Raw genomic sequence first — 12,896 nt, forward strand, 5'->3', positions numbered from 1 at the left:
ATGCTAATCCAAGTATAATTGGTTATGCCGATGCTGGATACTTATCTGATCCACACAAGGCACGTTCCCAAACTGGATATGTATTTACTCGTGGAGGCACTGCAATTTCTTGGCGTTCACAGAAACAAACGCTCGTAACAACTTCATCAAATCATGCCGAGATTATTGCACTACATGAAGCAAGTCGTGAATGTGTGTGGTTAAAATCAATGACCCAACATATCCAAATCTCATGCGGATTATCATTCGACGAGAAGCATGTGATACTATATGAAGATAATGCTGCATGTGTTACTCAAATGAAAGAAGGATACATAAAAAACAACATAACTAAACATATTCATCCTAAGTTCTTCGCATTCACCAAGGAGCTTGGGAAGAATAAATGTATTGATGTTCGTCACATTCAATCAAGTGAAAACTCATCAGATCTTTTCACAAAAGCACTTCCTACGACCATATTCAGAAAACACATATATAATATTGGGATGCGCAATCTACGAAATTTGTGAAGAATTGTTCAAGTCAACATCAGGGGGAGTTTACGTGACTACACTCTTTTTCCCTTACTATGGTTTTTATCCCAATGGGTTTTTCCTAGTAAGGTTTTTAACGAGGCAGTACAAAAACACGTAATGAAGACATCATCGTATCATGATCATCATCACAAAGGGGAGTGTTGAAAAATATATTTAAAATGTGTGTATTGAATATTTGAATGTTGAATATTTGAATGTTGAAAATAAGAGTTGTAAATACTGAAAATTAGTGTGTGATGATGTAGGTAATGATGTATTTTATTTTTGGATTATTTGTAAAGATTTCCTATAAATAGATCTCTCATTTGTGAAGAAAATCACAATTGAGTAGAGAGAAAAATATTATAAAGTGTGTAGTTTGATAAATTTTGAGAGTTTGAGATTTTTACTTTTTACCATAAATTTTTACTTTTCCACAACAAAGAACTCATTTTTCCAGTAGAAAAGTGAAATGTTGGAAATCTTCAAACTTTTTTAAACCCACTTTCTTAATGAGTTTAGACTTTAGAATATATTTATTATTTTTGTAAATTAGGCCACCGGACTAAATCACATATTTGACCAAAATTAATACATTAAAATAATTTAATTTTTTTGGGCCACTCGGGCTGTAACCCAGGCCACCCCAAGTCTCCCTCCACCACTGTATATATACAAGTCTCATCCAAGAATGGATGACTGAGATCAACCTAATCTAACATTTTCATATGTATCCAGCATGTTAAAGTCTTTATACTATATTTTAGATCATTCCGTATGAAACTTGAATCTTCAAGTTTTTCACATTTCGCAATTACTTTAGAACATTATATTCTTTTGTCTTCAAAGAAATGCAGAGCGATAAAAAAAGGTTGTAATTCCATAGTGCAAACTTCATCAACCAAAATTTTTACACGTGGCACGTTAAATTGTCGGAAAACTACAAGTTTAAGTTCGTACGAGTATGGCCACAAGCTCAAATCGTCAAATTTTAGAAAATAAATAAATGTTTTTTTACATATTGATTATTCATACAAGATAATAATTTAGATTTACGTATATTTTAAAACTAAATTTGAGCTCATGCCACATGCAACTCGAGTCATGCCATGCATATTAATTCCGAGTCTCGTGTCAGACTTTTAGGATGAACACATGTAAGAAATTAATTTGAATCGATTAGACTGAATGGTCGGCCGTTCGAAGGGGTCGGGGACACAAGGAAAGATTGTCTACAAAACAAGAATTTATTCTTGCTTCAAGGATATATAAATGCATTTGATTGGCATTCCTGGATCAAGTTTTGGGATTCCATGCATATACATTTTCTCTTGTATATATGCAACGAACTTGGCCAAGCTTTTGACTATACACATCGTTGCTTAAGCTGATTAATGAATATTTGTGAATATATAGCCTTATCTTGTGAAAAAGTAAAAATTTATGGTAAAAAGTAAAAATCTCAAACTCTCAAAATTTATCAAACTATCCACTTTATAATATTTTTTTCTCTACTCAATTGTTTGTGATCTATTTTTAGAAAATCTTTACAAATAATCCAAAAAATAAATTCATCATTACCTACATTATCACACACTAATTTTCAATATTTACAACTTTTATTTTCAATATTCAAATATTCAACATTCAAATATTCAATACACACATTTTAAATATTATTTTTCAACACTCCCCCTTGTGATGATGATCATAATGATTATCTTCATTACGTGTTTTTCTACTGCCTCGTTAAAAACCTTACTAGGAAAAACTCATTGGGATAAAAACCATAGTAAAGGAAAAATGATATCTTCATCACTTTCACATGGACGGAATGGATCATTTTCTATATTTAATGATCTAACAGTCATTGGAGTACTTAAAGGATTTGATTTATCCATATTAAAACGTTTAAGGATCTTTTCTGTATAATTTGTCTGGTGAACAAATATTCCATATTCTTTTTGTTCAATTTGTATACCCAAACAATACTTGGTTTTTTCAAGATCTTTTATTTCAAATTCTTCCTTCAAATGTGACACAACTTCTTGAATTTCCTTATTCGTTCCAATGATGTTTAAATCATCAACATATACAACAATAATTACGCATCCGGATGTTGTTTTCTTAATGAAAACACAAGGACATATTGAATTATTTACATATCTTTTTTTCATCAAGTGATCACTTAGCCGATTATACCATATTCGGCCGGATTGCTTTAACCCATATAATGATCTTTGTAATTTCACAGAATAATATTCTCTGGGTTTTGAACTTTGTGCTTCAGGCATCTTAAATCCTTCAGGGATTTTCATATATATATATATATATATATATATATATATATATATATATATATATATATATATATATATATATATATATATTACTATCAAGTGATCCATATAAGTAAGCTGAAACAACATCCATAAGATGCATCTAAATTTTCAGATACCGCCAAGCTAATCAAATACCAAAACGTAATTGCATCCATCACGGGAGAATACGTTTCTTCATAATCAATTCCAGGCCTTTGAGAAAAACCTTGTGCAACAAGTCGAGCTTTAAATCTTACTATTTCATTTTTCTCATTTCGCTTTCGAATAAAAACCCATTTGTATCCAACAGGTTTTACATCTTCAGGTGTAAGGACTATAGGTCTAAAAACATTACGTTTATTTAGCGAATCCAATTCAACCTGGATGACTTCTTTCCATTTTATCCAATCCTGCAGATTTTTACATTCACCAAAAGATTTTGGTTCATGATCTTCATTATCATTTATGATGTCGATTGTCACATTATAAGAAAACATATCATCAATTTATTCTATATCTTTTCGGTTCCATATTTTTCCAGTATTAATGTAATTGATAGATATTTCACGATTCCCGTCAGTTTGTGTTTCTGACAGAACATTTTCATCATCATGTGTTTCTTCAGGAACATCATTCTCTATTTTGTGATTATCATGTGTTTCTTCAAGAACATTATTTTCTCTTTTGTGATCATCGTGTTTCTCTATGAATTTTCTTTTTCGAGGATTTTTATCCTTGAAACCGACTGGCCTTCCACGCTTCAGGCGTTTCATGAAATCATGAGTATCTTCAATTTGTTTCTTCGGAATTTCAATTCGAGCAGGGGTATTTGCAGCATGTATATATGATTTAGTTACCCTTTTGTGTCTGCAAACGCATCTGGTATTTGATTTTCTATTTTTGCAAGTGCACAATTTAATGTACATATTTTTTACATTGTTTTGTTCTTGGATCCAGATGTAACAATGATGATACATACCATGTAATTTCCTTTTCGGTATGTTTCTGTTCTCTCCCTAACATTGGGAAGATTTCCTCATTAAAATGACAATCAGCAAAACGTGCTGTGAACACGTCGCCTGTCTGAGGTTCAAGATATCGAATGATTGATAGACTATCATAACCGATATAAATTCCAACTTTTCTTTGAAGTCCCATTTTCTTTCGTTGCGGTGGTACAATAGGCACATACACCATACATCCAAAAATTCTCATATGAGAAATGTCTGGTTCTTTACCAAATGCAAGCTGCAATGTGGTATTTATGATATGCACTTGGTCTGATACGAATTAACGCAACATCATGTAAAATTGCATGTCCCCATATAGAAATAGGGATCTTTGTTTTCATAATTATTGGTCTAGCAATCACTTGCAGACGTTTAATCAATGATTCAGCCAATCCATTCTGTGTATGTACATGAGCAACATGATGGTCAACAATGATTCTCATAGACATACAATAATCATTGAAAGTCTGGGAAGTAAATTCACCAGCATTATTAAATCTAATTTTCTTGATTGTATAATCGAGAAATTGATTCCTCAATTTTATTTATTTGAGCAAGTAATCTTGCAATTGCAACATTTCGAGTTGACAATAAACATACATGTGACCATCTGCTGGAGGCATCAGTCAATACCATAAAGTATCTGAATGGTCCACATGATGATTGATTGGTCCACAAATATCACCCTGAATACGTTCAAGAAACATTGGTGATTCAATTTGGATTTTGGCTGGTGATGGTCTTATAATAAATTTTCCAAGAGAACATGCTTTACATTGAAACTTATTATTCTAAAAGATCTTCTGGTCTTTCAACGGATGACCATGTGTATTTTCTATAATTATTCGCATCATTGTTGAACCAAGATGTCCCGATCATGTCAATTGATCACTATCGAAAATTATCAACTATCATGTTTGATTCAATTGGACTTATATATGTATAATGAAATCCAGTAGGTAGCATTGGTAGTTTTTCAACTACATATTTCTTTCCTGATTTGTATGTGGTAAGACACATATATTTCTCATTCCCTTCATTCATTGTTTGAGTATGATACCCATGAGAATATATATCATTAAAACTCAACAAATTTCTTTTTGATTGTGGTGAATACAAAGTATCATTGATCAAAAATTTTGTACCATTAGGTAACAAAAATTGTGCTTTACCACATCCTTTAATCAAGTCCACATAACCTAATATTGTATTCATCATTGTTTTTGTTGGTTTTAGTTCCAAGAAATATCTTTTATCTCGGAGGATAGTGTGCATTGTACCACTATCAGGTATGCAAGTTTCAGCTTTGTTCGTAGTATTTTCCATATTTGAACTTCAAAAAAATATACAATAAAAAAAATTATTGACAATACGTATGCAATAAATTGAAAAATACAACACATATCATACTTGTACAATGAAACATTATCATATGAGTACATGAAAAATAAATTATTTTACAATTATATTCTACCAATATATTGTTCATTTTCAGAAAAATCATTGTGAAAATCTCCAGCGTCAATATTTTTCATTTCTATTCCACCAGCATATTGATCATTTCCAGATAAATCATTCAGGAAATCTGCAGCATCAAAATTAGTTGAATCACTCAAATGGCCACTGTGTTCAGTGAAGTTGGTCTCTTTTTATTTCCACTTTATTGATTCTTTATAAAGCTTGCAAAGGTGCTCGGGGGCTCGACGAATACGAGACCAATGTCCTGGAGTGCCGCATCTAAAACAAGAACTTTCAAATTTTTTTTGAGTGATTTTCATTTACACTCATGTTCTCATTATGCCTTTTTGGTGGGTGGTTCGTGACGCCCTTTTGAGATGAGTTATAATAACAACTATCTCGATTGTTTTCAAAACCACGACCACTTCTACGTCCACGTCCACGTCCACGACCACGACCTCGACCAAGACCAAAACCTTGTCTCTGGATTTGATTTTCGTTTCCAGGTTTAAATTCATTTTTACTCACATCATTTACTTCTGGAAATGCTGTTGATCCAGTGGGTCGAGACTGATGATTTCTCATTAATAGCTCGTTGTTCTTTTCCGTCACAAGAAGACAGACGATAAGTTCAGAATATCTCGCAAATCCACGCACTCTATATTGTTGCTGTAAAGTTATATTTGATGCGTGAAACATGAAAAATATTTTTTCAAGCATTTCTAATTCCGTAACCTCAAGTCCACAAAATTTTAATTGCGAGATTATTCGATACATTGTCGAATTGTAATAACTAACTTTCTTGAAATTTTGGAATCTTAACATATTTTATTCATCACGGGCGGTCGGAAGTATAACTTCCCTTATATGTTCGAATCTTTCTTTCAATCCTTTCCACAGAGCCATGATATATTTTTCGATGAGATATTCACATTTTAAACTTTCATCGAGATGTCGATGCAAAAATATTATAGCTTTTGCTTTTTCTTGTGATGAAGATATACCATTTTCTTTAATGATCTCGCTTAGACCCAATGACTCAAGATGCATTTTTACATCGAGAGTCCATGGCATATAATTTTTTCCCGTGATGTCGAGCGCAACAAATTCGAGCTTTGTCAAATTTGACATGGTTGTACTAAAAAAAATTACGATGCATTTTATTAGTTAATGAATATTACAATACAAAGTAATGGATAAACAACAAGTACAAGTATTCGTAAAAATAAAGAAAACACACGAGGATGATATTCTCTAATAAATAAAAGACTCGTGAGTATGATAACAAAAATAATTAAAAATAATCTTGAGAAAACCATCTTCTTTTTTCTTCGAAAAATTTGATGAAGAATAATTTTTAGAGAAGAAGAGAAAGTTGGAGTGATTGTATGTGTTTGTGAGATCATATTTATAAGGTAAAAACTAGCTGTTTTGTTACCGTTTATGATCGTTGGTGTACAAAAAATAAATATATGTATTTGTACAATTTTATGGTAATAATATGATGTATATAATATTATTCATGTTTAAATAAATATGTATATCATATCACATTATTATAATGAGGTGTAATAAGTTATTTTGTTAAAACCTTATAGGTTTTTATACTTGTCGTATCCCTTACCGGGAGTGTGGGATGTCGTCTTAACATCCTCCCAGGATTTATAACAAGTTTTCGAAAAAAATATTTTTATTATTTCTAATTTTTATTATATAATAACATTATATTATATATTAAATATATACACAATAAATAAATAACAGTAAAATAAATATTATTACTTTTGTTACTTTTTTCTTCTGTCTGGAGCTTGGAAAAGTATGGAGGACTTTTAGACCTTCGTGCTGATAACGTGTTGTGAAAAAATAAAAATTTATGGTTAAAAATAAAAATCTCAAACTCTAAAAATTTACCAAACTACACACTTTATAATATTTTCTCTCTACTCAATTGTGATTTTCTTCACAAATGAGAGATCTATTTAAAGAAAATATTTACAAATAATCCAAAAAATAAATTCATCATTACCTATATCATCACACACTAATTTTCAATATTTACAACTCTTATTTTCAACATTCAAATATTCAATATTCAAATATTCAATAAACGCATTTTAAATATTATTTTTCAACACCTTATATATTATAAGTTTTGTCATCGTTTGTGGATTAACTATATTAGTCTTTGAGGTACATATTTCAATCAAAATAAATCCCTTATATTACCTATTCAATGGGAGAACATTTGTCCCATCTTTATCATCGGTAAGTGATGAACAAGTGCACGAACGTAATGAATTTGCACTTTAATAATATTAGGGATGAGAAAAATATCGAAAATTTCGATATATCGTTTTTATCATATTGAAAAATATTGAACATGTATTGTTGGATTAAGTGTGCATGAGTGAGAATAGTATTGAGATGAGTGACCACTTGAGAAGTTCTCATACGTCAACATACTGATGTTGTGCCGCTTGATCTGGTTGGCTAACTGGGCCGTAAAAGAGTGACACCAGATCTTAACGGATGATATTGTCTCTGCTGAGGATATGACCGACGGTAGAGAAAGAGTAAGACCGATCTCTAAGAGATATGAGATAATACCTGCAGAAAGACACGCACTTCCATGGACTCATGGGCCTAACAACCCGACCCATTAACACCCAAGTAGGTGAACTATGCACTGCCACAAATATAAGTAAATAATGTTGCGTCTTGGCTAACAGCTATTGCTTTTGGCTTAGTGGTAAACACTCGATCCAATAATTGGTATCAGAGTGAGGTCATGGGTTGAAGTCTCCCAAAAAGTATATTTCTATACTTCTTGGGGAGGGGGAGATGTTGGGTTAGTCGTGCATGAGTGAGAGTAGTATTGAGATGAGTGACCTCCTAGGAAGTTCTCATGCGTCAAGCTACTGACGTTGCATCGCTTGATCTGATTGGCTAAGTGGGCCATAAAAGAGTGACACCAGATCGTAATGAGTGATACTGTCTCTGCTGGAGACAGGGCTGACAATAGAAAAATGGTAAAACTGATCTCTAAGAGATACGAGACATCACTAGGAAATAAACACGCACCTCCCTATACTCATGGGCCTAACAGCCCGACCCATTATCACCCAAGTAGGTGCACTATGCGCTACCACAAGTATAAGGAAATAAATTTGTGCCTTAGATAAATGCTATAGTTTTTGACCTAGTGTTAAGCGCTTGATTCTTAATTTTAAGTATTGTTATGAAATTAATTTCGGTAATTTCATATACCGAATTACTGAATAAAGTTATAGTTGTTAGCCAATTTACAACTTTATTCCCTTATATTTGTAGCAACACAGAGTACACATATTTTGGTGCTAGTGGATCGGGTTGTTAAGCCAATGAGTGACGAGAGATGCACGTCTAACTGCTGGTGCTGTCTCATATCACTTGAGATCAGTTTTACCATTTTGCTACTGTCGGTCATGTCATCGACAGAGATAATATTACTTTTTAAAATCTGACGTTACTCTTTTCAGATCCACCTTGATGTCTCATATCTCTTGATATCAGTCTTTTAATTTCTCCAACAGATACAGTATTACCCGTTAAGATATGATATCACTCTTTTACGGCCCACCTAGCTAACCATATCAAGAGACGCATCACCTGCTTGATGCAAGAGAACTTCCCAGGAGCTCACTTATTCTAGTATTATACTCATTCATGCACGCTTAACTAACATCCATCCAAGAAGTATATAAATACGCTTCTTTTGAGACTTGAACACTTGATCTGGTTCTGATATCAGTTGTTAGGATCACGTGTTTGTCACTAGGCCAAAAACTATAGCTGTTAGCCAAGACGCAACTTTATTCTCTTATACTTATCGTAGCGCAGACTACACTAATGGATTGGGTCATTAGCTTACGAGTTTGAAGAAGTACGTGTCTGTCTGCTGGTACTGTCTCATATCTCTTAGAGACCGGTTTATCCTTCACCTACCATTGAGATTGTCCTCAATAAAGACAATATATTTTCTTCATTAAAATCTAGTATCACTATTTTACAGTCCATATAGCCAATCAGATCAAACGGCACAACATCAACATATTGACATACGAGAACTTCCAAAGACGATACTCATTCATACTTCTTTTATTCACACACTTAACCCAACAAAACTAAAACATGATTATAATATATGACTAAAATTGCAATGAAATCAACTTAGTGGACCAATAATATGATTTTATCTCAATGCAAATTTGTAGCTGTAGCAAGATTTCAATTTTACTTTAGGGTCTCATTTTTTTGTCTTTTGGTTACTCCAATTTTTTTTAAAATTATAATAAACTATCAGTTTGAGAAGTTACAAAATTTTGTAACTCTGTATATATAGTCTTTTGATTTAGATTAGAACAAATGCATGCACAAATGTTTGTACCCCGTTCACATATATACAATATATTCTTTGGAAAATTCATGAGTAACAAACTTATATTTCAAAATAATATCAGTTACAATTATTAATTTGAATTGTCTTCACATAAATACAATATTAACTACATTTAATTCTCATTTTATACATGTGATTATATTACATATATAATATGTTATATATAAGTTACTATTTGTGAATGTGGAGATGAACGGTCCAAATAAATTCCCAGATACATGCATGAACATTGAATTATGCGTAACATGATCTTAAGAATCAAGAAATCGAAGGATCAATATGATTATCCCAAAAAACCTTATATAAATTAACATCTTTTGTATAATATCACTATTTTTGTCAACATTAACAAAGAAAAAAAACAATTAAATTCCTCGTGTCTGGTTTTTTTTCTCGTTCATCGAGATTCTTTTAGGAAAATCAGATAATTGAAAAATGGAAACTTTGATATCTCCCATCTTTAGAGAATATCAGGTGAATGAATAATTAATGACTGAAGTTCAAATGTTCATACCAAACTGATCGAAATTATGAGCACAAGTCTAGGTAAATCCGAAAGCAAACCAAAGGAAAAGACAAGAACGAATCCATCAATACCCAAAAATAAAGCGCATCTTTTCTATCGAATCCACCGTCGAACTCTGCATTAGAATCCCTTCATACACCATTGTTTCAAGGTATTTCCCATGTCGAACATTAACATTCGTTGCCAATGGAATCTTTTACACCATTTGATTTTTTTAATAAAAAGCTCAAATGGAACAAAATCTCTGCTGCTTACGGCCCCCGAATTCTGCTCAGAAAGGGACCCAAAAACCGTCATTAGGAGCCACTATTGATAAACAAGCAGCAAACCTAACTCCAAGTGATCATCACAGACTGGCCATCATCAATGGCGAAAGAATTACAACCTTGGGATAAATTTTCATCAATTCTCCAATAATGGATCGTAACCGATGCCAAAATGTTCAAAGAGCTGAAAATGAATATGGTATATATGATAATGCAACCGAGAAAAAGGGTCTTGTACCATACTTCTCCGGATTTCAACAATGTCTTTTACACGCCGAGAATCAGTTTTTCTTCGGGGATATTTGATAAGGTCGAGGAATTATCTGGAGATGGAGAGGAAGCTAAAGAATTTTGTAGCTGGAGTTCAAAGAGCAGAAGCGAAAGATATCAGAAAGAGAAGGAGAAGAAGAAGGTGACGTTTATTCTGCCGAATGAAGCGGCGCCGGCTGATCATGTCGTCCTAGTTTCTCCCCTCCGATCGGGTGTAATTTGTTAGATATCTTAAATTTTTGCGTTTTCATCTTTTATAACATGATGATATATATTTGAGCTTCTGTTTCAAATGGTATTAATAGCAAAATTTATATTTTGTGCTAAGCAAATTTTATATTTATAGCAAAATTTATATTTTGTACTAAGCAAATTTTATATTTAATCATTTTTTCACGTATGCAACGTCACATTAACATTTTACATAATAAATGATTAAAAATACTAAAATTATAAGATACCGGGCGGTGACAGATTTGCTATCCCTATCCCCGTCCCTAAATTTCATCCACACCCTTATACCCGTCTCGATCCCTGCTTTTTCGTGTTCCGGGAATCCCCATACCCGAAACCCGTTTCAAATATATTAATATGTAAATTATGGAAAAACAAACCACGTCGTACATTCAAATTATATGTCGATCGAGCCATATAAATCCAATTAATTACAAAATTTTATTAAATTAAATTATTTTCGAAAAATAAACTGTACAAACAGAACTCGTACATTGGATATTAATTTCTTATCACTCCTCTAATAGGGAAAAATCTTGAATTTCAAACAGAACACCGAACTACTGGTTAAAAATTTTTCAACAAAATTTAATGACTATTAAAAGTTGAAAAGCACGTTTAACAATTAATGTGGGCGAGCGACAAAGATGCATGGAAGTTTCGGGGGCATTAAACTCAATTTGGTTTTAATGTTTAAAAAACAAAATTCAATTTTTTTTTCTTTAGACTTTCCCAACTTAATCTTCTATGTTTCAAAATTTTACCAAATTTGGTCATTAAAGCATAAACATTTTCAAAAAATATTCAAAATACCCTTGGTTTTATTATTAAAAGAAAATACTACTTATACATGATCATTAAAATGGTATCAGAGCCTATTTTTCTTTTTTAATTTCATACATATAAAATTATTATTATTTATTTATCTTGATGAGGAGGAGATATTTCTAAAAAATTATGGATTTGAACATATATTCGAGATTTATTATTTTCATGTCTTATTCAAATATTTTGGAACATTTAAAATAAAAAGATTTAACCAAGCTTGTTAAGTACTAGAAGCAAGTATGAATGAATCAGATTATTAAGGTAAAATTATAATTCAATGTAAAAAAATTTAAAAATAGTCTCAGATTCCTATAAGCTCTGAGGATATCATAGAGAAATCCAAAACGGTAAAAAATTATGGAAATCAGATATACTATGTACCACGTAAAATTGAAGAAATCTTTGAAAAATGAATAAATTATTGAAACATTAAAAAATATTTAAACAAGAATCCAAAACCTAGAACAACCCAATTCTAGTAAAAGAATATCAGGAGGAAGGTTACCTGCCGAGATAGCTGGAAGAGTCAATAATCAGGATAATCTATTAGCGAATAGCCGGAAGAGTCAATTATCAAGATACAAATAAGAAAAAGAAATATATTCAAGCTCTGTATAGTCTTGAATTATACGAAATTTATTTATTTGGTGAATATATTATGTTATTCACTAGAGATAGATGAAATTTAGGAATCAAAGAATACACAACAATGCAATTTTTTTTGAAAAAATGACAAGTCCCTAAAGAGAAATGATAATAAGGGAATACATTCCTTGTAATCAATATAATTTGGCAAGAAGAACCTCATTTCTTAAAGAAAAATTAGCAGAATGGTACAAGTTGGCAGTATTACAAAAGAACTATAAAAGATTAAAGGGTATTAACAAACATACTCACATATGTTATAAAAAAAATGATCTTCCAAAAATTAATAGAAGTAAACCTCAAAGGCAGAAAATTAAGAGCTTTAGATCTCATTTTTATGCTAGAAGTAGTAAAAGTTGAAGTGGTTCTTGAAAACCAA

Source organism: Primulina eburnea, unplaced genomic scaffold (assembly GCF_022965805.1).
Source record: "Primulina eburnea isolate SZY01 unplaced genomic scaffold, ASM2296580v1 ctg462_ERROPOS116474, whole genome shotgun sequence".
In the NCBI taxonomy this organism is placed as follows: Eukaryota; Viridiplantae; Streptophyta; class Magnoliopsida; order Lamiales; family Gesneriaceae; genus Primulina; species Primulina eburnea.